The sequence below is a fragment of the Giraffa tippelskirchi genome, chromosome 2 (assembly GCF_054371585.1).
Source record: "Giraffa tippelskirchi isolate mGirTip1 chromosome 2, T2T-mGirTip1v1.2.pri, whole genome shotgun sequence".
Lineage (NCBI taxonomy): Eukaryota > Metazoa > Chordata > Mammalia > Artiodactyla > Giraffidae > Giraffa > Giraffa tippelskirchi.
In genome coordinates this window covers 180,992,056-181,017,581 of record NC_137276.1, presented here as the reverse complement: position 1 = coordinate 181,017,581, position 25,526 = coordinate 180,992,056, and the positions used below count along the sequence as shown (strand labels likewise).

Below are 25,526 nucleotides of genomic sequence, written 5' to 3'. Positions count from 1 at the left end.
AAATAAAAAACAAAATTAAGCAGTTCTACTTCTTTTCACTGGATGGTTTTTAAATCCTATTCTTTAAGCAGTGGGTCTATCCTGTCTTTATTGCTTTTTCTTTTGAAAACTTAATTTTGGCTTCCTAATGCGGTACTTTCTTGTTTTTTTGATTATATGCCTGTTCCCTGAAACTGTAATTTGGGTTGTTGAATTTATATATGTGTTTCCCTTTTTTCCTTCCTCTGTAACTTCCTAAATGATTCCAGAGTTTAGTTTGAGCCTCCTATCAGGCCTGAACTGTTTTTCAGAATAATAGACTGTCTGGCATTTGAATGCTCTTAAGTGCTTTGAAATAAATTTTCCCAATATCTGGTATACTTTTCACAACGTACTTGACATTCTTTTCTTCGATTGTAATAGATTCTGAGGTGTTTTCACTTTCTTCCCAAGTTTCTATTACTTCTACTTCAAAAAGCGTTAATGTGTGTTGATCAGGGTGAAATTAATTCAAGGGGAACAAATACTTACTTCCAAAAAGCATCTTCTTAAAAATCCTGCTGCATTCTTTTCAGAAGGATTTGTCACACAAATCAAGAATTTTAGAGTACAAGTTTCCCCCGCTGTCTGAAAGTAGAGCATTCCTATTAAACTTTTTGTAAGCTGAAATGGTGTAAAGCAAAGAAGCAATTATCTTAGGACACATTTTGCTAACGGATGCACAAGGTAAATCAAGATAAATCACACATGCTCATAGACACAGTTCAAAGCAATGGCAGCTCAAAGCTGAGAGGCTGAGTGTAGTTCCCGGAAAGGAGTTGGGCGGTGCCACTCTCACTGTGGGGCGTGCAGCACCTTTATAACTGCTCAACTGCAAAACAAACACTGAATGCAGTTTTTGCTTTTTGCTTATTTTTTGTAAAAGCAAAAATCCTCTTTGGATTTCTTTCTGTTAGCAAAAACAGGTACCAATGTAGGTAATTTGTAAAAATAAAGTATAAAGCAAACTTTCAAAAAGGTGTGTGTGGGGATTACCTGTATATTCTTTTTCTCAATATCCCCTCTATAGAAAGTATTCCTTTATCAATAGTCAACTTATACAAAATTTTATGTAACTAGAATTTTTCTATTAGTTTTTACAGGAAAAAAAAATTGGAATCAACTAACATATCCATTCTATTAAGGCTCTAATTTAGGTAACATTGCAAAAGGTGTTTTAAGATATTTGATGATGTGGAAAAATACTCATGCAATCAAAAGTAGATCTGAAAATTGTATATGAGCAGCATAATATCAGTGTTCTAAAAATATATGCATATAAAAATAAGATTAATCATGTTATTCTATAATGATGATTGCATTTTCTGTGTTTCTTTTTAAAATTTTCACTCTCTATAATCATATACTCTTTAAAAACAAGGAAATGTTATTAGACCATTTTTTTAAAAAAATTACATCTACACTTCTGTTAACATGTCTGCTTAGTTGGGGTTCCTTGTCTCTTTTACACTTTGTTTTATAATAAATAATCACTTATCAAGGGACACATCATAGGAACAGAGGAAACAGTTGCTTGCTAAATAATTGCTCTGATTCTTTCTCCTTCATGATAACTAGCATTTGAGTACTACTATGTGGTTAGGCACAGTGCCAGGGTTTTAAGTATACAGTGTTTTATGTATCTAATTTAGAAGTTATAAAGGTGTTTGCTTAAGCCTTGGAAGGAATCTAGTGTTTTATAGAAGAGGACATTGAAGGTCAAACTGTCCCAAGGTCATACAGCTGATATGTGGTAAGCTGTATCTGACCCAAGGTTTCAAATGACAAAGCCCATAGTCTTTCCACTACAAATTGAACATTACCATGCTTCTTCCACAGTACTTAGATAATATAGCAGCCCCTAACAGGATTATTTGGATATGCAATAAAGCTTTTCCATGGCCCTTTTTAAAAATTAAACTTTTAAGATAACTGTGATTTCTCATACAGTTGTAAGAAATAATCCAGAGAGATCCTTTGTACCCTTTGTATACTCCAGTGGTATCATCTTGCAAAACTATGGTACAATCTCATCATCAGGATATTGACATAGTGAAGATACATCACCACAGGGATCTCTCATATTGAACTTTTGTAACCAGGTCCACCTCCCTCCCACCTCACTTAACCACTGGTATCTGTAAAACTGTTCTGTTTATATAATTTGTCATTTAAAGAATGTTACATAAATAGACTCAAACTATGTGTAGCCTTTTGGAATTGCTTTTTTAAACTTAGCATAGTTTTCTGGAGAGTCATCTGGTTGTTGTATGTATCTATAGTTGGTGCTTTTTTTTTTTAATAAGTTTATTTATTTTAGTTGAGGGTAATTACTTTACAATATTGTAGTGGTTTTTGCCATACATTGACATGAATCAACCATGGGTTTACATGTGTTCCCCATCCTGAACCCCCCTCCCACCTCCCTCTCCATCCCATCCCTCTGGGTCATCCCATTGCCCCAGCCCTGAACATTTGTCTCATGCATCGAACCTGGAATGGTGTTCTGTTTCACATATGATAATATACATGTTTCAATGCCATTCTCTCAGAACGTCCCACCCTCACCTTCTCCCTCAGAGTCCATAAGACTGTTCTATGCATCTGAGTCTCTTATTCTGTCCCGCATATAGGATTATCGTTACCATCTGAGTAGTTTCCTATGGTATAGCTATGCCACAGTTTAGCCATTCACAGCTTAACCATTCATACAAGGATATCTGTGTTGTTTTTAGTTTATTACTATTACAAATGAAACTACTATGCATAGTACAGATTTTTGTGTGAATGTAAGTGTTCATTTCCCTGAGATAAATGGTCAGGCATGCAGTTGTTGAATCCTATGGTAGTTGCATATGTATTTATTTATTTTAAATTGCCAAGCTGTTTTCTGGACTGGCTGTGCCATTTTGGGTTTCCATCAGCAATGTTATGAGATTCAGTTTCTCCACATCCTCATCAGTGTTGAAATTGTCATTTCTTTTTAATTATTTAAAAAAATTATTTTAATTAAAAGTTTTATGATGTGTGGTGATTATCTCGTTGTAGTTTTACTTTGCATTTCCCTAGTGTCTAATGATGCTGAATATCTTTCATTTGCTTATTTGCTGTCTCTGTATCTCCTTAGCTATAATGTCTCCTCATGCCTATTGTTCATTTTCTTTTGGCTTCTTTGCTTTGTTGCTGTTGTGCTTTGGAAGTGCTTCCTATATTTCAGATACTAGTCCTTTGCCAGATATGTGGCTTACAAATATTTTCTCTCAGTCTGTAGTTTTCTTTCTCTTAACAGCGTCTTTTGCAAAGTAAAAGTTTAAACTTTTGCATGTTAAGTTTTTAAGTAGGATTTTGGATCATATATTTAGTGGCAAATCTCAGAACTTGTGTTCAACTCCGGTTACTAAAGATTTTCTTATTTTTTTTTTCCTAAAAGTTCTACAGTTCTACATTTTATTCCTAAGTTCAGGCTAATTTTCTGCCTTAGTCCTAGAATCAACCATTCTAGCCTACAGAGCAAAAAAGTATATATGTTACACTAACCCATACACTAAAACTCACATGCATATATCTAGAAATATTTTTATATGTAACGATCTGTATCTATAATTAAGCTAAATCTGAGTTTATATTGATATTTCCAACTTTAATCTGTTACCATATGGATCATTCTAGCTTCCTTCCCTTGTTGTCATTCAGTCGCCAAGTCATGTCTGACTCTTTGTGACCCCATGAACTGCCGCACGCCAGGCCTCTGTCTCTCACCATCTCCTGGAGTTTGCCCAAGTTCATGTCCATTGAATTGGTGATGCCATCCAACCATCTCATCCTCTGTCATCCTATTCTCCTGCCCTCAATCTTTCCTAGCATCAGGGTCTTTTCCAGTGAGTCAGCTCTTTGTAGCATGTGGCCAAAGTATTTGAGCTTCAGTATCAGTCCTTCCAACGAGTATTCAGGATCGATTTTTTTTAGGATTGACTGGTTTGAACTCCTTGCTATCCTAGGGACTCTCTCGTCTCTTGCTTATCTGTAAATTCCCAACAAGGAGAAAACTGGCTCCTCTCATCTGCCAACTATTTACTTAATTGCTCAACTCCACTATATGTATCAGAGAAGGCAATGGCAACCCACTCCAGTGTTCTTGCTTGGAGAATCCCAGGGACGGCGGAGCCTGATGGGCTGCTGTCTATGGGGTCGCACAGAGTTGGACATGACTGAAGTGACTTAGGAGCAGCAGCCACGATATGTGTATAGTGGTACCAGAATTGTGCATCTGTACTCCAGTGGGAAACAACTTTATCAGTGAGGGTACAGTTATGTACAGTTTCTTTTGCTTTAGCGTTAGAGGATCCACTAATTTCCACAGTTATACTTTGTTCAGCACCTCTTCTACTTTTTCAGTAAAGTTGTTTCATACATTTGTAGTACAATTAGATTGTTTTGTCACAGTTTGCATTCCATCCTAGAATCCTCTGACCTTCTAAATGATTTTTTAAATTTGCATGCATTACAGTTTACTCTTTGAGCTATGAAGTTCTATTGCTTTTGACAAATGCATAATTGAATGTATCCACAACTAAGTGATAATACAAAATGCATGCCTTAAAAATATCTTCCATGCTTCACCAACTCACTCTTCCCTCTTCCTTCTCCTTCTTGGAGAACACTGATCTTTTTATAGTCTCTACAGTTATACTTTTCCAGAGTGTGACTGTCTTCTTTCACTTTGTCTTATGCATTTAAAATAAATTCATGTTCTTTCCTGATTTGATAGCTTGTTTCTTTTTTTTTTAATAACTAATACTCCATTTGTTATCGACAGGGGGGCCTGGCATGCTGCGGTTCATGGGGTCGCAAAGAGTCCGACACGACTGAGCGACTGAACTGAACATGGTTTCAAAAAATCAGTATAATGTCCTGTTACATACAGGAGAAATCTTAAAAATTAAAAATTATATATTCAAGCATATAAATGTCCAGTCATAAATACATTAAATATATTAGAACATAATGAAATAGTCAGGTATTAGTACCTTCTTCCTGAATAAGTGAGACAATCAGAAGTCATTTCATATAATTAAAGCAATAGTATGAATGGACGCTAGAATATAATTTAAGTATTGCTTAATTGGAAAAGAACTTACGTGTAATGAGAAATAACAGCCCCAGTTGAAGTAGAAATAATGTGCCAAGATAAATTACAGACTACTGAAGTGAAAACAAATGAGGATATATGACTCTCACAAATGAGCTCACTATTACAAGAGTGATGTTAAAATTTCCTATATTGTGACATAGAGTATGTTAGTGACAAAGTTCATATGTTCTGCCATTTTGAAATTCTGCTATATATTGGAACATATCGTAAGTCTCAGCTTAAACAACCTGGGAGGCTCAATTCTTCCATAAGAATAGGGACTATAGATTGGAAAGAAACTATGAATAAGAGGCTACAGAGAAATTATGTGATGAACTATAAGGAACAATATTGTATTGAATAGTAAGAGCTGAAAACAGGCAACCCCCAAATAATTTCAGTTCTGTTTTCACAATGTAAGTTTTTGTCCCTGTACTATAGAAAAATAATGTAAAATGATGTGTGAAATTTAAAAAATATTATTATAATGAAATGTAGTGTTATGCTAGTGTAATAATATTTGGCATGAAGTCACAAAAGGAGTCCCAAAGCTATCATTTATTTGAAATCTGCCTTGTTTTTACAGAAATTGCATTTCTGTGCTGAAACCATTTTTAAACTAATATGCATTAAAAAATGCTGTATAACAGTGAGTAGATAGACAGTAGAGAGATCGTAAACTATTCAATAGTTTGAAAACAGTCTTTGTCCCATTTAAGCTTTTCTTTCTATAACAGCCTTCTCTTAAATTATGTTGACTTTTTGCATAAATATATGAAAAATCTTTTTAGTATCTCATCTGCTATAGTATCATTAGTTTGTACTTGTAGTGGGTTTGACACCTGGTGTATTAAAAATTTGTTCAGGGAGATACTCCCTATGTGAAATTGTCATTTCTAGTTTAGGGTATCTATAATTCTTGGCCCCTAACCTAATTGCCTGAGAGCATCTGTGTCTCTGCCACAGTCATCAGAAAAGCAAAAATGCTCCCATGTTTTCAGGATGTACCTTAGCCTACAGTACCAGCCTTGTTGACACCCACAACTAAATCTACGGTTCCCTAACCTTTCATGAGGAATACTGTTAGTTTCAACTGCTTGAGCCTAGAGAAGGAAATGTACTTGAGAAGGAAATAGGCTATTAGCGAAGAAGAAAACTAGGTCAGAGACTAATTTTGCTCATTTTTTTGTTGCTTTTTAGTCCATAAAGCTGAATTAGGACTTGGGAAACAAGAAGTAAAGGAAACTAACATGCAAGCATGTTAGTTTCATGTGCCAAGAACTCTATTGATACTTCCAAATCTAATCTCCATAAAAGCTCTGAGGAGGTTGCACTGTCCTCAATTAAGTCTCCTTAATAGTAGAGGAAATTGGGATCCTGAAAAATTATGTAACTCTTTGATCCCTGGGAAGATCCCCTGGAGAAAGGAAAGGCTGCTGACTCCAGTATTCTGGCCTAGAGAATTCCAGGGACTGTATACTCCATGGAGTCGCAAAGACTTGGACACGACTGAGCGACTTTCACTTCACTTCCCTTCCTACTTCAGTTGAAAAACAGAATCTGCAAAAAAAGAGGAACAAAAAGAAAACTGGATGTTGGAAATAGAGCAGGTTGCCATATAAGCAGGCTTTTAGATGAGAGAGATCAATGATTTGGAAGACAGAGAAAGCCTTTGTGAGATGGTAGCGCAGGCACTCTGTACTCTTAACCTGAGCTAACATCTTTTGTCCAAGTGGTTAAGAACATACAACTATTGTACTTTGTTCCCTCTAGGTAGGAACAAAATAACACCACTCAAGGTTTAGACTCTGATTCAGGTCTGACTTTGGTGAGACCCACATTAAATAACATGCCCTGTGATTGTACAATAGTTAAGCATTCCAAATTGAAAGATGGAAGAAGTTCCTGTTAGCTCAGATTAAAGATTCAGTGTGGGTGAAATGTGTTGCTTTCTAAGTATTTATGAACAGAAAATCTCTAAGTGTTTATGTGCCCCTCTTGGCAAGATCCACATTTAAATCAGTGGGTCTTTTGCTTTAATTCTAGAGTCTCAAAGGTACTGCTTGGAACATGCTCCTACCAGCTTGTGAGGGCCAAATGTTAAATTTTCTGGAGTTTTGTCATTAGTTTGTTAATTCCTTGATAGTTTGAAATCAACTGTGATGGTAATATTTACATCAAAAAAATGAGAAAACCCTACAAATCCAGCCCCTACTCCCTGCTTCAGAAGTAATTGTTAAACCTTGTATCAGTATATACTACTGCTCAAAGGTTATGAAATGATTCAACTATGGTCACTGGCATTTACTTGTGCGCAAGGATATCTTCCTGTGGCTTACAATCACTGGCTATATAACAACTACTGAAAAAATTATTTGCTCCTTTTACATAACCCACTCTTAGTTGGGATGAGGTAAGAAACAAAATGACTTATTTACAGGGAAATCTCTAGTGCAGATGGTGGTGGTAATCAGTTTGTGCCTCATTATCATTAAACCCTTTATTATTTCCCTTCATCCTCATTCTTTATTCCCATAGTCCTCTGCGGTCATTGACAAACATTCTAATCAATTTACTGTCTATATTTTTTAATGTGTTCTTGTAAAATGTGTTCTGTTTTGCAGACATATATTCACTTACAGAAATGGTTCATCTCAATTCCATCTTCCTCTATTTCATATGAAGATTAGTTTTGAATAGTTTTAATTTGACTATGTTGTAACCAGTTGTCCTCTGGAAAGACTTCACTAGTCACTTTCCCATCATCCATTTTGAGGATCCCTGTATTTACACATTCTTGCCAATATTTGACAGTTATCCAGCTTTGTATTTCCAGGCTAATAGGTGTAAAATAATATATTTTCTTAATTTACCTTCCTTTGATTATTAATGAGTTTGAGCACCTTGTTATATAGTTGCTAGCTTTTGCATTTTCTGTAAATAGCTTGTGGGTATATAGTTTGCACAGTCCTTTTATGTTTGCTGTTCCTGTCTCTTTATTGTACATTCTAGATATTAATTTCTTGTTTCAGATCCTACAAACTTCTTTGGAGGAACATGCTTAAGTACTTGTACTATCCAGGCCCTAAAATTAGAAACTCAAATTTCATAATTTTTGGTGAAAGTGTACCAAGAAGAAAATTATAGTAATTGGTTCTTTTATCAGTCGGGATATATTAGATCATGTTTCAGTACCATACATTCCCATATCTTGATGGTTTCAACAGGCAGCATGCCTGAGTGAGAAATAAATATGTCAACTGTGGATCAGCAGAGGGCTTCTGCTTGTCACAATAACTAGGGGCTGTCAATCAGACACCCCCCTCAGCATTGCTGGATGCTGAGACAAAGAGGAAGAAAGAATTCTGGAGCATTTAGTGCCGACAAATATTGGCCAGGAGTTCGTCAGTTCAGTTCAGTTAGTTCAGTCGCTCAGTCATGTCTGACTCTTTGCAACCTCATGGACTGAAGGACGCCATGCTTCCCTGTCCATCACCAACTCCTGGAGTTTACTCAAACTCATGTCCCTTGAGTCTGTGATGCCATCCAACCATCTCATCCTCTGTCGGCCCCTTCTCCTCCTGCCTTCAATCTTTCCCAGCATCAGGGTCTTTTCAAATGAGTCAGTTCTTAGCATGAGGTGGCCAAAGTATTGGAGTTTCAGCTTCAGCATCAGTCCTTCCAATGAACACCCAGGACTGATCTCCTTTAGGATGGACTGGTTGGATCTCCTTGCAGTCCAGGGAACTCTCAAGAGTCTTCTGCAACACCACAGTTCAAAAGCATCAATTCTTTGGCGCTCAGCTTTCTTCATAGTCCAACTCTCACATCCATACATGAGTATTTGAAAAACCATAGCTTTGACTAGATGGATCTTTGTTGGCAAAGTAATGTCTCTGCTTTTTAATAAGCTGTCTAAGTTGGTCATAGCTTTTCTTCCTAGGAACAAGTGTCTTTTAATTTCATGGCTGCAGTCACCATCTGCAGTGATTTTGGAGATCAAAAAAATAAAGTCTGTCACTGTTTCCACTGTTTCTCCATATATTTGCCATGAAGTGATGAGACGAGATGCCATGATCTTAGTTTTCTGAATGTTGAGGTTAAGCCAACTTTTTCACTCTCCTCTTTCACTTTCATCAAGAGGCTCTTTAGTTCTTCACTTTCTGCCATAAGGGTGGTGTCATCTGCATATCTGAGGTTATAGATATCTCTCCCAGCAATCTTGATTCCCTCTTGTGCTTCATCCAGTCCAGCATTTCTCATGATGCATATAAGTTAAATAAGCAGGGTGACAATATACAACCTTCACTTACTCCTTTCCCTATTTGGAATCTGTCTGTTGTTCCATGTCTAGTCCTAACTGTTGCTTCCTGACCTGCATACAGATTTCTCAGGAGGCAGGTCAGGTGGTCTGGTATTCCCATCTCTTGAAGAATTCTCCACAGTTTGTTCTGATCCACACAGCCAAAGGCTTTAGTGGAGTCAATAAAGCAGAAGTAGATGTTTTTCTTTAACTCTGTTGCTTTTACCATAATCCATCAGATGTTGGCAATTTGATCTCTGGTTGCTCTGCCTTTTCTAAATCCAGCTTGAACATCTGGAAGTGCTTGGTTCACATACTGTTGAAACCTGTCTTGGAGAATTTTGAGCATTTTTTTGCTAGCATGTGAGATGATTACAATTGTGTGATAGTTTGAGCATTCTTTGGCATTGCTTTTCTTTGGGATTGGAATGAAAACTGACCTTTTCCAGTCCTGTGGTCACTGCTGAGTTTTCCAAATTTGCTGGCATGTTGAATGAGGCACTTTCACAGCATCATCTTTTAGAATTTGAAATAGTTTAACTGGAATTCCATCACCTCCACTAGCTTTGTTCATAGTGATGCTTCCTTCCTAAAGCCCACTTGACTTCGCATTTCAGGATCTCTGGCTCTGGGTGATCAGAGCCAGAGTGATCACACCATCATGATTATCTGGATCGTGAAGATCTTTTTTGTATAATTCTTCTGTGTAGTCTTGCCACATCTTCTTAATATCTTCTGCTTCTGTTAGGTGCATACCATTTCTGTCCTTTATTGGGCCCATCTTTGCATGAAATGTTCCCTTGGTGTCTCTAATTTTCTTAAAGAGATCTGTAGTCTTTCCCATTCTATTGTTTTCCTGTATTTCTTTGCATTGATCGCTGAGGAAGGCTTTCTTATTTCTTCTTGCTACTCTTTGGAACTCTGCATTCAAATGGGTAAATCTTTCCTTTCTCCTTTGCCTTTCACTTCTCTTCTTTTCTCAGCTATTTGTAAGGCCTCATCAGACTGCCATTTTGCTTTTTTGCATTTCTTTTCCATGGGGATGGTCTTGCTCCCTGTCTCCTGTACAATGTCATGAACCTTCATCCATAGTTCATCAGGCACTCTGTCTACCAGATCTAGTCCCTTAAATCTATTTCTCACTTCTACTGTATAATCATAAGGGATTTGATTTAGGTCATACCTGAATGGCCTAGTGGTTTTCCCTGCTTTCTTCAATTCAAGTGTGAATTTGGCAATAAGGAGTTCGTGATCTGAGCCACAGTCAGCTCCCAGTCTTATTTTTGGTCATTGGTCATTTAACCATTTCCAAAAGGTCCAGGGAGTTTAATCCTGTTTTTACGAGAAATAATCAAGATGCAAATAGTCAGCAAAAATCACTATTATCTGTCTTTCCGGCCATCAGATATGCAGGTTACCACTTTCTTTCTTGCAGCCGGAACACATTCCATCTTTCTTGAGAGATACCATGCAAAGTTTACTTCCAGTCAGTGCATCAAATTCAAAGCCCAGCATCTCTAAGTAAGAAATAGAATTCTTTTCATCATGTCCAGTTATGGCCCTTCATTATCTGGAAACCTATGAACTAAGAGGAAAATTTATTAATTTCTCACACAACCATTATACTTTGGTGGAAAAAAGAAAGGATAACTGAAACAAATCGTCCTGTTCAGGTTGGGAAAGAATTGGAAATTTGGAACTCAATGGCAGTTTAAAGATCTCCCTGGGAATGTGTTGTTTGGATTCTTTATGCAGTGGGTGGGGGATATTTCTAATTAGAGTTCAATTTTGCTTTGTGAAAAGGACTTCCAAGTTCATTTTTCCAAGGTCCTTGGCTTAGGCCCTGGCAAGTTTCTCCATTATATTCGGTGGCTACATTTGAGGAGAGCATTGGAGAGTATATCTTCTTAGAGATGAAGAAGCTTTCTCAGCTTGTGCTTTGGGGCCAAGAATCATTTTAAGTTTCAAATAATCATCAAATTTTAGACTGGTCTTGTGATTCTTTGGACTAAAACTACACATTTAATTGAGTTCTTATCTGTTTGATTCCATTCAGCAGCATGTGCCAGTAGACGTCCACAATAATTTTCAGTGCTGGGCTAAGTTCAATTAAGTGCACAGCTTGAACCTATGAGGATTTGGTGGGAGAATCTTAGCCTTGTCTGTTTTCATTGAGTCATTTTGTTCTCTTAAAAACGATGTAGTGGATGCCCCAACCTTAACTAGATCTATGGTTTCTGATCATTATAACCATTCAAAAGTTTTCAGTTTCAGCCATGCTTTTGATTTAGTTCTTGCTGTAAGGCTAAATTTTAATAAACCTTTCTTTTGGATCAGATGTCTTCTCTTTTTTTATCTTTTATCAGTTGGGGGAGAAGCATTTCCTTTCTCAACCCTGCAAGTCCTGAACTTTCTGGATCTGCTCTGTTCCCTTTCATTCATTCTTATAGACCAACTAGCTCTTTCCCCAAGTTAAATGATTTTATCTATTTATTGTTTGTTGGCAGATATAACCTATGATAATTAAAATTCTCTCTTCTAACCTCTTCCCTCTGAGATGCAAGTTTATCAAGCATGTACATTACATACCTTCTAAGTATCACAGGTGACAACCTAACCAAATGTTTCACTGCTGTATAATATGGACTGTTACTCTTTTAGCCGCCAAAGTGCATTTTCTTTCTACTTAGCTCCTAGACCAATGCCAAGTAATTTGAGATTTTTGTTAGGTGACATCTCCTTTTCTGAATACTTACTTATATAATGATCTGGACATTCTTCTCAGATGAATGACTAATGTAGCAGGTAACTTTGAGGTTCTGCTGCTTAATGGACTGTCTCCCTCTGGATACTGAATTAGAAGGAGGGAACAATTAATTGGTTCATTTTCTCCTTAGGTTCATATTTCTAAGTCAGTTACCAAATATAATGTGCAGTTCAGTCACTCAGTTGTGTCTGACTCTTTGCTACCTCGTGGACTACAGGACACCAGGCTTCCCTGTCCATCAACAACTCCCAGAACTTGCTCAAATTCACGTTCATCGAGTCGGTGATGCCATCCAACTATCTTGTCCTCTGCCGTCCCTTCTCCTCCTGCCTTCAGTCTTTCCCAGCATCAGGGTCTTTTATAGTGAATCAGTTCTTTGCATCAGGTGACCAAAGTATTGGAGTTTCAGTTTGAGCATCAACCTTCCAATGAATATTCAGGATTGATTTCCTTTAGGATGGACTGGTTGGATCTCCTTGCAGTCCAAGGGACTCTCAAGAGTCTTTTCCAACACCACAGTTCAAAAGCATCAATACTTCGGTACTCAGCCTTTTATGGTCCAACTCTCACATCTATACATGACTACTGGAAAAATCATAGCTTTGACTAGATGGATCTTTGTTGGCAAAGTAATGTCTCTGCTTTTTAATGTGCTGTCTAGGTTGGTCATAACTTTTCTCCCAAGGAGCAAATGTCTTTTAATTTCATGGCTGCAGTCACCATCTGCAGTGATTTTGGAGCCCCCCAGAATAAAGTCTCTCACTGTTTCCATTGTTTTCCCATCTATTTGCGATGAAGTGATGGGATCCAATGCCATCATCTTAGTTTTTTGAATGTTGAGTTTTAAGTCAACTTTTTCACTCTCCTCTTTCACTTTTATCAAGAGGCTCTTTAGTTCTTCTTCACTTTCTGCCATAGGGGTGGTGTCATCTGCATATCTGAGTGGTTGATATTTCTCCCGGCAATCTTGATTCCAGCTCGTGCTTCATCCAGCCTGGCATTTTGCATGATGTACTCTGCATATAAGTTCAATATAATGTTCAAGTAACACTAAGTAAGTATAAATATCTAAGTCATCAGTATCTAATATTAAGATATTGAATATCTGGAGAAGGAAACGGCAACCCACTCCAGTATTCTTGCCTGGAGAATCCCGGGGACAAAGGAGCCTGGTGGGCTACAGTCCATGGGGTCACAAAGAGTTGAACACGACTGAGTGACTAACACACACTCACACAGTATGGAAGCAGCTGTGTTTTAAGAAGTTGGACTTTGGTGAGTGCTTCCGGCTCTCCAGCACCAACTCCCATCTCAGGAGACCCAGGCGACTGTCTCCAGGGGCCCAGTGGGTGGGGACGATGCCGACACTGCAGCCCTGGGGCTGACTGAGGCTGGCTCCGTGCCCTGTCCTGGGCTCCCCGGTACCCCTTCGTTCCACCATAACCCGACAGCAGCGTAACAGCCGGGAAGCCAGAGGCCTCGCTGGAGGTCACTCACCACAAGAAAAGGTCGAGGTGCCCTCGGTGTCCAGAGTGAACGGCGTGGTCTCTGCTCCCCCTCCTTCCTTCCTTGTAGTTCGGGCATGGAGTGGGGCTACAGGGAGAAAGTGCTAAGATTTTGTTAAAGAAAAAATAAACTGTTGGATTTGTCAAAAAAAAAAAAGATGTTGAATATCTATTTCCCCTTGTTACAAATTGTTACATATGAGGATATTTCTCATAGGATTTGCCTTCTTGCCTGATCCTTTCACACAGGTAGAAAGAATAAATGGGTAACTTGATATTACCTGTCCTTTTCAAAATATGCTTGCATAGTCACAAATTGTCAAGGTATTGTGGTGAGGCTACTCAGGCTCCAGCTTTGTGTTTGTTCTTTCAAGGATAATTTTAGACACTAATGTTTTGAAGTACCAATTTGGGGGAGGTAGAAAAATGAATGATGCTCCTCTACTCTGGGGTTGGGGGGGTTGGGCAACAGACTCTTCCATAAGACTTGAGGGAGCTGACGCCAGCTTCATGTTTAGAATTTGTTGAGCATTAAGTCTCAGACCCATCCTGACTGCCAAGGCATGAGAGATGGATGAAGAGGATAAAGAAGTCTGGATAGACTAGAGAGGGCCAACTGGGTGACAGAAGATGAGATGGCTGGATGGCATCACTGACTCAATGGACGTGAATTTAAGCAAACTCTGGGAGACAGTGGAGGACAGAGGAACCTGGTGTGCTGTAGTCCATAGGGTCACAAAGAGTCAGACACAACTTAGCCACTGAACAAAAACAACAACAAGTGCTTTGTATGTTTTGGCCTAAGGAGTTGCAGCTGTCATGCCCACCTTTGGGGCAAGGAAAAGGTATCTTATGATCTTGAGAAAATCTAGTACATGTGCCTCTGGTCTTTATATCTCTCCTGTTGAAGGTCTTACTGAGGTTTTTGCACCTGGTAGGCATGTGCCAGGGCAGAGTTTTATAGGGTTTATGAGTCAGGCTGGTACATGGTGGTATAAACCAGGTCAGCAGTCATGGAATCTCCAGGGCCAAGGTGGAAAGGAACTCCAAGGCTGGTCTATGGCTGTCAAGAGAGTGTATTTACATCAACTTCTTGATGGCTTTTGCTGTCTTTACTATCAAACCAGCCCAAGTCCCCTTGCCTAATTCTATCCTGCCTTTGTAGTACCTTAAATATTGGACATAAGGAGACTTGATGCCTTTTTCTAGGGCGTCTATAGTAGGTACTAATGGAAACAGTTAAGTCCTGATTGATCCCCAAGTTTATTCAGTTTTACTTTGTTTGCCCAGCTCTCGGTCAGTGGAGAGTCAAGCCATTAATGGTTCTGGATATCTCATTCAGATGATTTGGGGCAGAAATATATACTTCATTCAGTTGCCTGCTTCCTCTGGGGATCTTTAATCAGCAGTTGACTTGCAGTTGAATGTCATTTTAAGGTCTCTAATAGTTGTAGCTTTCTAATTATGTTAAGAATATTTCCACTTTTACAGAGAGTTTGGGATTAATAAGGACAGTGAAGTTTCTGAATTAAGGACAAAGCCTTTCATAAACCATGAATAATTGGTCCTCACCAAAATGTCTTTCCCTATCAATGGATGGGGATAAATGTTAGGCTGACCTAGGTAGAAGTCATGAAAACTTACAGTCTCTCTTTTAAATTATGCTCCCTGCAATTGCTGTGTCTTTGACCATCCAGAAAATAAATATTCTGTTACTACTACTACATATTCACCTATGAAGTAAACCATTTTATAAAATGTGTTTGGAGACGTTCAACCAATCCTGTCATTTGTAGTTTCAGTCTGTATTACCTTTGTTGTTTTTTTTAGCATTATGTTAATTACAGATTGGAACATAAACCGGGCATATCCTCTCTTCTAGAAAAGGTTTCCTATTAATATTTAATATCAGAAGCATTTGTCTCAATTATAATTAACTGTATCATGGAGGATTTTAGCAAGGTTCTTTGCAAGTTTTCTGCTGACACCAGGCATCTTTCCTTGATTTCATAGATTTTTCATGACTTTTAAAATGTGATGACTTCTATTTTTGCCCAGATTTTGAGGTCTAATTTTGTGCTTCTATTGTGGACTCCTTGAACTTCTGCATAAGTTTTTTCCTTTCTGTTCTGTAAGAGAGTGCATTTGTACTAGAACTTTTGTTAACACCACCTATTAAGAATGGTGGTGTACTATGGCTGTCTTTTTTTACTACAGGCTTCTATCTTGATGGTAGCAACTTTCTCAGGTAGAAAATCTTAGGGTTTCCATAGCATTTCAAAGTCATGAACTATTTGAAATGAACTATTCCAAAATCGTATCAGTAATGTGTGTGTATCATATTTATTAGCAATTTAACATGCCCTTTGTATGACTGCAAGTTCAACTATTTGAGCTGATTTTGCTTCTGTTAAGGCATTGGAATCTATGAGAGAGTCTAGAGTAATTGCTTATCCAACAATACCATTCTAGTATTATTACCTTTCACTTTTAAGATAAAACTTATCAATAACAAAAAAGTCTGAATCTGATATGGGCATGTCCAAAAGATCTGTTTTACGATGGGTGCTTTTCAAAGTATAGAAGAAGAACCATGAGGTTCTCTTTCATTAGGTAAGGTTAATCATGTTGCTGGACTAAGGATGCTAAATCAGTAAATAGGAAAATGAAGGGAATAAAATAACAATATTTCATAATTGGTTCAGCATCAATAGAAAGTGCTAGATGTTTTCTCTTAGCAGTAGGGGCTGTGCTGCATGTAGTATCATCAGATTTATAGTTGACTGTTAGTTCAGAACCTCTGGGAAAGCAAATGTCAAGAAGTACAGGATCTTCAGGTGTAGTCAACTACAGTCTGTAGACTGTGATGTAGGTCTGATACTTGTAAAAGAAGGAGAATTAAGAACAAAGCACTTCAAACTAGCTAAATCTCAGAAAAAGTCATTTGATCAACCTAATAGGGAGCTCTGGAGCAAAGAATGCCCTTTAAGGAATACCCTTTTAGGAAAATGGCCAGGATCTTATACCAGAGTGCCTGAGCACAACCTGCCTGAGGAGATTTCAGTGCTGTGGTAGATTTCAAAAGCACAGTCCTTGGAAGTTGTCAGCCAACTGTATTCCTTGTGGCAGGTTTTTCTATTTACAGGAGGTCCTGATGGAACTTTGGGCTTCCCTGGTGGTTCAGATGATAAAGAAAAATCTGCCTGCAACACAGGAGACCTGGGTTCTATCCCTGAGTCAGGAAGATCCCTTGGAGAAGGGAATGGTAACCCACTCCAGTATTTTTGCCTGGAGAATTCCATGGACACAGGAGCCTGTTGGGCTACAGTTCATGGGATTGCAAAGAATTGGACTCGACTTTGTGAGTTTCACTTTCAATGGAACTATACATTGCTATCGTAGTCCACACTTGTTCAGGAGACGGCTTCTCCAGGGTTACCATGGGCTTCTTTGCCTGAGTTGGGACTTGGAGGAAGTAACCATAGCTTTACCATTGCATTTGATCTTGTGGCTGTAACTGGTAAGGTGAATCCTAGCTGATGGTCTAGATCTCTTGGACTGTGTTCGGACAGAGGGCCTTATTAAGTGAGGACATTGTTAGTTGTCCTTTAGGCAAAATTATAGAGAAATTTTGTCTGTTTCACATGAATGCAAGTGTTCTGATTCTCATTCCTGGTTGGATCAGAAAAAAAAAATATCTCTGGTTGTGTGCCATGTACCTGAGTCCTTATTAATCTGCTCTAGCAATGATACCACATTCAGCACAATGGCTGTGACAGGGGCTACTAGTTGGTGAGCTTGCAGTGGTCTATAGATACTCTTTAGGATGCATTCAGTTTCTTTAGAATCAGAGTGGCAAATTAAACAGAAATAGAATAGGGACCACCACCCTTGTATTCTTTTTGGAATATGATATTGTTGTATATTTACTATTTTATGTAGTGTTAAAGTATTTCAGAGACTTCCCCCTCTTATAGCTCCTACCACTAGGATAAGGACCCGATGTGGGGGTTATGTTAATTGACAAATATGTCAATCCTAATTATCTGTTTGAGAACTAAGAAATTGATGATGTGTGGTTCTGCAAACCAAGTAAATGTACTGTAAGTCAGTGGAATCCATTTCTTACCTGGAATTTGCATGTCCCCCTCTAACAGAGGAACCTTGACTGTGTTCTCTTATTATCAGTGTTCGTAACAACCTTATGCCCCAAAGTCTTGGGATATCTGGGTATTCTCCTTTCCCCTGTGTTCAAGTAAATGGCCATAATTTTCATTGGAAAATAACCAGTGGAATCTTTACAGTACATATCTACTATGGTTTTGAAAAGTCCTGCATCCTGAGGACTCAACCACCTCTTCAGTCAGTAAGTTCCAGGAAAAACTGATTGAGTTTGGGAACTACACAGAAGAATGTGACTTTTAAAAGAGATGACTGCATTCAGCTTTCTACTTTTCCATTCTTACCTTATTTTGTTTGTATGTACTAGCAGCATCCTTACTAACTGCTGATCTGTTTTGTCTCCAGTTACTACAGTCCCCTGTGGGATAACCCCCTTGGCTGCCCTTCTAAATTTTCTGGTTGTTAAGGTAATTTGGGGGTCCCTGGTTTATGGTATTTAAGCACCACCACCTCTCTCCTATTTTTGCCCATAAACCCCATTGCTATGAATGAGCCAAACCCTAATACAGCCTTTCCTACTCTTAGCCCTGATCTGATGAGGTTTTTTTGTTGTTTGTTTATTTTTGCTGGTAATGCCTGTGAAATATAAAGAGGAAAGTAAGCAGGAATAGGGAAAACCTTCTGACTGATGCAGATCTGACATTTATGAAATAGGTCAGGGGAGGAAGGGCAGATTGGACAGGAAAAGTGTGATGCTGGGATGTCTTGAGTTTGACAGAGAGCTCCAGAGCAAAGACAGCATCACAGAAGGCTGGCGTTGTCCAGAAGTAATCACATTCCAGTACTGCTGTTTTTCTGTCATTGGCTGGAAGCTGTTTGGGGAGGATTGTCTTTGGCCCAAACACAACAATAGATCCTGAAGATGCTACAGCTAGAGATTGTCAGTGGCTTGTATTCCTTGTTATAGGTTCTTCCTTAAAGGGAGATCTGAGCAATGTGCTTTTGTGCTTTTATGCTGCCAAATTAGATATGGGCTAGAGGCTAGACATTACTTTTTACATTTCAGACCTTTTGCCTGTGATCATTTCCCTTCTTTTTGAATCACATTCATTAAAATTTACTTAGTGAATTTATTCTGGTTGTAAAAATACAGAATAATTTAATATCTTTTTCTTCAGAATGTCTTTAGGTATGGAATGATGTTATCTTACATATATTGTTTCTCCATCTTCTACTTTCCATGATAGTCTTTTAAGAGTTCCACCGTTGTTCTGTTGCCTTTTTTTTTTTTAATTAGTTTATTTTCTATTTTTTAACTTTACAATATTGTATTTGTTTTGCCATACATTGACATGAATCCTCCATGGGTGTACATGTTTTCCCCTTCCAGAACCCCCCTTCCACCTCCCTCCCCATCCCATCCCTCTGGGTCATCCCGGTGCACCAGTCCCGAGCACCCTGTATCATGCATCGAAACTGGACTGGCGATTCGTTTCACATATGATAATTTACATGCTTCAATGCCATTCTCCCATATCATCCCGCCCTCACCCTCTTGTTGCCTTTATTTTATAGATTGTCTTTCAACTTCTCTCTGACTAACTTCATAATCTACCTTTCTTTAATATTAATGATGTGTCAATGTATGGTTTTATTTTTTTCTGCTTCAGACTTTTAGGAAATCTTGACATTTTAATACTTATAAAATTATCAGCCATTATCCGTCTCTTCCTCAGGTTCTCATGTCCTTCTGGAACTCCAATTAGACATTCTATTCTATTCTGTTCATTCTATTCTCCATGTCTCTTGCTGTCTCCCTTATATTTATGTATCAGTCCTTCTAAGATGTATTTTGGATATTTTTTCAAATTATGCTTCCAGTGTAGACAGAGCAAAAATAAAATTATCTTTTTAATTTATACTCTGAACTTTTATATTTTATGCACTATATTCCTTTCTACATATTCTGTTTGATTGTGTTTTAAATCTCTTAGTTCTTGTTCTTTGAAATCTCTTGTTCCTAGCTCATTCTCAAAGATCTCATTTCTTTAAATATATTTGGTTTTTGTTCTCATTGATAATTCTGATATTTGAAATGTTTATGGGTCTATTTCTGACAGTTCTTACTCATAATACGTTTTCATTATAACTTTGTGATTTGTCTTTTGTTATGTGTAAGGAGGTGCTCAGTTTTCTTGGAGTTTTATCTGTGGGAATTCTAAAGAGTTCTGGGTGATTGTCAAGTTCCTAGAGAGGATTGATATTTTCTTATCTTAGTATCCTGGAGGTACAACTAATCCAGTACAACTGCAAATTTGTTCTGTGCTTCGGGTTTCCTTGGACTACACAGGTAGCTTGAGTGTTGACAGTGAACTTGACAACTAGTTGATGTTTATATGTTCTCTGGGAGATATTTGTTTTCTTTTCCCTTCACCTAGCACCATGTTTGAAAAGGCATGTTTTCTTGATGTCATCTTTTAGGGCAATGTTCTTTTTTTACCTTATATTCTGAAGGAGTCAAAATTTTATGCAGGATATGCTATCAGAATATTAGGATATTCTGTTAGAATACTAGGGCTTCCCTGGTGGCTCAGAAGGTAAAGAATCCGCCCACCGTGTGGGAGACCCAGGTTTGATCCCTAGATCAGGAAGATCCCCTAGAGAAGGGAATGGCTACCCACTCCAGTATTCTTGCCTGGAGAATCCCATGGACAGAGGAGCCTGGTGGACTGCAGTCCATGGGGTCACAAAGAGTTGGACATGACTGAGTGAGTGACACTTGTTCTATTAGATTCCCTAACTAGATGGGCCATAGGACTTAGTTCTTCCTCATTTTAGCTCACAAAGAATCTCCTTGAGACTCTCTAGGGTTCCTCAGAAACTGACAGGTCAAGAAATGGATTTGGTACCTATTTATCCGATGTTCCTGGGTTTAAGTAATTTGAGGGAATTTTTTCTTATGTTCCTTAATTCTGTCTATTGACATTTTATAGAAGATTTTTAAAATATTTACATAAATTCTTAGATTAGGTTGTGAATGGTTGTTTAGGATATTTAATCCACCATAATTCTCAAACTGTAAGTACTGATAGTTCTTTATTATGCACTGTATTTAATTCCAACTTTCCCCCAAATATTTCTTATTCAAAAGTAAGATTGCATATTTTGGTAATTAGATCCTTTAAATAAAATCAACATTCAATAATAATCTAACTTACCCAAAAGTACTCCTGGGAGGAAAGCTCCCAGTGGAGGAGAAGGAGAAAAGTTAATTAGTTCAGGAAAAAGAACCTGTTTGTCCCCAAATATTTCCTTTCTTAAAGCCAGCTTGCTGCTTTCCTTTATCTAACACCATACCACTGTTAACAAAACTTAATGCTTCCTGGTTTACCTGTTCTACTTCTAGAACCTTCATGTTTCTATTGATCCCTCATCTTCTCCTTTCTATCCCCACAGGCTATTTTGAATGCTCTTATTGTAAGGCAACATTCAATCCATTGAAAAGTAGAAATATGTATTTCTGAGGTTCCCAGTTACATTATTTTTCCTGTGCAAGATTCTGAAAGACTAAAAATTTTTCACTGAACCCTGAAAAACCTTAGCCTCAATTGTTCCTCTCCAATTCTTACTAAACCAAATTGTCCCATCAACGGCTGCTAAACCAATCTTGATGTCCTTGCATTTTCTTCTGTGATTATTAATAACACAACCTCAGTTTTCTCATACCCTTCAAGAACTTTCATAATGAAATTGACCTTCCTTAATATAGTCTATAAAATCTTTTAAGGGTCTTCTCCCCCTAGAACACTCAACTTGAGCGCTCATCATAAGTTTTAAAAATAAATGCTTGAGTTAACTCCTTTTGTTTTTCTTCTCCTTTCACACTCCTTTCGTTCAATAAGTGCTTATTACTTTCCAGGTAATGAGGATGCTAGATGCTAGGATGACAGGGTGAAGAAATACGATACTTGTCCTCAAGCCTTTTTAAAAAGTATATAGGTAAGTAAACAGTTTCCTTGTCATTTGAAACATGCTTCACATCCACTGTAACTGAAGAAATACAATCCAAGTTTGGGTAAACTTGATGTCTACAGATGAATAGGAGAAAAAATATGAGGACATATCTGACTCATATGGAGATGATAAATCTATGTTTCTTTTATCCTTCAACTCTCCTTCAAAGTAGGTTGGAGATTCTGAATTTACATCTTCCAGAAAAATTTTTTAAAATGAGCATGTAAAAAGTTAGATGGATTCATTTATTGTTTTTAAGGAAGTGTAAATATTTTAAACAGACCACTGGAGTGGCAACCAAATTGACATTCCTGAGGTTTCTCAAAACACATCAGAGCATCTTCACCTTCAGATGACTTTAACTTGTTAGAACCTGGAAGCTGAACCAATTAACCTCAGGGTTATTGTCTCCAGCTCTAAATAACCATTTAATAACCGAAAGAAACTCTCATTGCATAGTCCATTGTTTTAGAGTTGCAAAATTATTTTAAAAGTGTTCTTCACCCAATAAATTATATGCTTTTGGAATGTTATAGTTGAATTTGATTATGCATAGCTCTCATCCAAGAATTTAGTTCGGGAGAAATAGAAGTCTGTATCTGTCTATTACACTATCTGTGTCCCTGTATTGCTGTTCTACAGTGAAGGAAATCCTGGTTTGTGACTGCTGGGATGGAAGCCTGAATCCTCCCTTGTGGTGTCTGTATGTAACTCCCTTACAAAATAGTCTTTGACTCTGCTGGTAACTATCTCCTCTTCCGTTTTGCTGTCTTCACTATAATTTTACTTCCCCCTGCTGTGAAACAGGAGAAGGCAATGGCACCCCACTCCAGTACTTTTGCCTGGAAAATCCCATGGACGGAGGAGCCTGGGGGGCTATAGTCCACAGGGTCGCTAAGAGTCTGACACGACTGAGTGACTTCACTTTCACTTTTCCCTTTCATGCACTGGAGAAGGAAATGGCAACCCACTCCAGGGTTCTTGCCTGGAGAATCCCAGGGACGGCGGAGCCTGGTGGGCTGCCGTCTATGGGGTCGCACAGAGTCGGACACGACTGAAGCGATTTAGCAGCTGTGAAACAATGGTGGAACTGGCGAAAAAAAGTCAGGGAAAAACCAGTAATAATAGCAAGATTTTATTGCATTATTCTGGCAGTGTGCCTTTTTTTTTTTTTAAGGTGTGGATATCATTCAGATGAGAGGGTTGGCATGTGGAGCCACTGTTCCTGTGAGGTAAATATCTGGTGTCATCCCCATTCTGTTACTGGGGAAATGGCCCTATTGTAAGAGAATTGCCCCCAAGGCACTCCTAAAATTCACAATAATACTGGAGGAACTTGCATTTGAGTAGATGTTTGAGTGTCTGTTACAGACAAAGGGCTTTGTTAAGGAAATCACATCCCTATATGAAATTGCCAACTCCAAGGGGGAAAGGCAGGAATAGTCTTATTGGTATTGAGAGGATGTAAAGGTCTAGCAGATACTGATCCCTGGAACTAGAAGATTCAGAGGAAGTCTTATAAAATACACCTGAAAGATCAGAAGGCTAGTAGCATAGTTTCATTTCAAAGAGAAACAATTGAGTAGTTCACTGTCTACAGTGAGTCAAGCACCTTACATATTGTCTTGTTTAGTCTTCTGCACCACCCTGTGAGGTGGATGTTTCCCGGGTCTCACAGAAGCTAAAGTGACAGGGAGGGGCTTCCCTATCACTGCTTCCAGGCAGACTAAGTGGAAGCACCTGTCTCTTGTTATTCCACTAAGTACAATAAAAACCCTGTACACTGTATGTAGAATAATATAAGGCTCTGAAAGGAAGAAAGAGAAAGGACAACAGGCTAGGAAATCCAGGACCCAAGGAGCTACAGTGTTGAGAATTCCTTGGGTTTTCTCTTAGCCTTCCTCCTGACCCAGGGATCGAACCCAGGTCTCCCACATGACAGACAGATTCATTGCCATCTGAGCCACCAGGGAAGCCCTTGAATCCTAGACTTTGACTGGCAACTGGAAATGCCAACAGGCATAGATGAAAGGGCCGAAACAAAAGTCTGTTCTCTCTACTGAACAAACCAGAAAGGGAAATCCTAGCAAGACAGAAAATTTAGACAATAGCCTCTCAATTCATACCAAACATCACAGAAAAATGGTGGTGGGAGAACTGAGGCTTGTATTTTCTAGAGGCTGTGAGAAAGTGCCACGCCCTGCTACAGGGGTGGTGGGAGAGAAGGCTGAATAGGAAACTGGGACTTTTGTTCCTCCTAGGTAGTAAGGAGAACTTTGCCCACCCCCAAGTGCCAGCAGAGACTGTGTGGAACCCTGGAGTTCCACTCCACTCTGTAGTTGTGTTAGGTAGTTAGAATAGGAAAAAGGAGTCCAAAATAGCGGTGGCTAAAAGACAAAGGAAAAAGCACTCCAAAATGGTACAAACGAAGGTCCGAGGACTGGAGTGAGAACCTCAGGTGAAACAAACAGCCCTCCTGGCTGGCCCAATTTACATAGGGCAGGCTCAGGGAGAGGAGAAAAAAATATATAAAAGGAGGAGCCAAAATTGAGCCCCTCTCTTTTTTTGGATCAACCTGCCCTCATGCCTTGAGGATATAGTTTCCTTTGCTTGCCAAATAAAACTGAGCTATAAACGAGCTGCAACACCAGTCCACCACTTCAAATTTTTGTGGTGGTGAGACAGAACCGAGGAAATTACACACTCCCTGGACAGTACTGAAATGACATCCCTACCTTTCCCCATTGAATCTGTATCAGAAAAAATCAGTTAAAATACAATGTAAGAGTAAGATCTAAAGTCTCAAACTAAAAACTGTTGCTCTGCAAAAGTCTCTGTTAGAAGGATGAAAAGACAAGCTACAGACAGAAAATATTTGTAAACCATGTGTCTGACAAAGGACTAGTATTTAGAATACATAAAATGTGCTTAAAACTCAACAATAAATAGGCAAATTGTTAGAAAATGAGGAAAAACATAAACAGACATTTCACTTGAATATATAAGTTAGCACATGAAAAGATATTAACATTGTTAGGTATCAGGGAAATGCAAATTAAAGCCACAACGAAGTACTACCTACCTATCAGAATAGCTAAATGGTGACAGCACCACATGCTGATTAAAAAATAGTGCCACCAAATGCTGGTGAAGATTTAGAGAAATTGGATCACTCATATTGCTAGTGAATTACTCATACTGCTGGAGGGAATATAAATGGTACAGCTATTCTGGGAAACAAGCAGTTTCAAAAAAACAAAATATTCCAGGAATTGCACTCCTGATATTTATCCTTGCAAACGAACACTGTGTTCACTCAGAACCTGTTCATAGATATTTATGGCAGATTTACTGATAACAGCCAAAAACTGAAGACAGCCCTCATGTCCTTCAACTAGTGAGTGGTTAAACTGTAGTGCCCACACTATAGAATACTAGTCAGCCTGGAAAAAGGAATGCATTAGTGACACATGCAACAACCTGGATGAATCACCAGAGAATTCTGCTGAGTTTAAAAAGACAATCCCTAAAAGTAATATGCTGTCTGTACCATTTATAAGACATCCTCAAAATGACAAAATTATAGAGATGGAGAAAAGATGACTAAATTCCAGGGGTTGAAGGGTTAAGTAGGGTGACAGGAGGGAGGTAAATGTGCCTAAAAAG

The 25,526-nt window shown here is 38.4% G+C and overlaps 1 protein-coding gene and 1 long non-coding RNA gene across 26 annotated transcripts in view; one reads left to right on the top strand and one right to left on the bottom strand.

Moving 5' to 3' along the window:
* Positions 1-25,526, top strand: part of HHLA2 (HHLA2 member of B7 family) — a 227,471-nt gene that overhangs the window by 13,356 nt on the left and 188,589 nt on the right. For 2 of the 25 annotated variants that reach the window (XM_081572269.1, XM_081572278.1), the window contains one exon: positions 21,766-21,845. The exons of 22 other annotated variants lie outside the window; for them this stretch is intronic. The gene's annotated coding sequence lies outside the window, so the exon portion shown is untranslated. Of the gene's footprint in view, positions 1-21,765; positions 21,846-23,037; positions 23,093-25,526 lie in introns of all 25 variants that reach the window. One more of the 25 variants, XM_081572271.1, reaches the window with a different exon arrangement.
* LOC145539025 (uncharacterized) overlaps positions 11,800-25,526 on the bottom strand; it is a 41,914-nt gene continuing 28,187 nt past the window's right edge. The window contains exons 2-3 of the long non-coding RNA XR_014077519.1: positions 13,717-13,812; positions 11,800-13,235 (exon numbers count right to left, since the gene is read on the bottom strand). This is a non-coding gene — a long non-coding RNA (uncharacterized LOC145539025). The remainder of the gene's footprint in view (positions 13,236-13,716; positions 13,813-25,526) is intronic.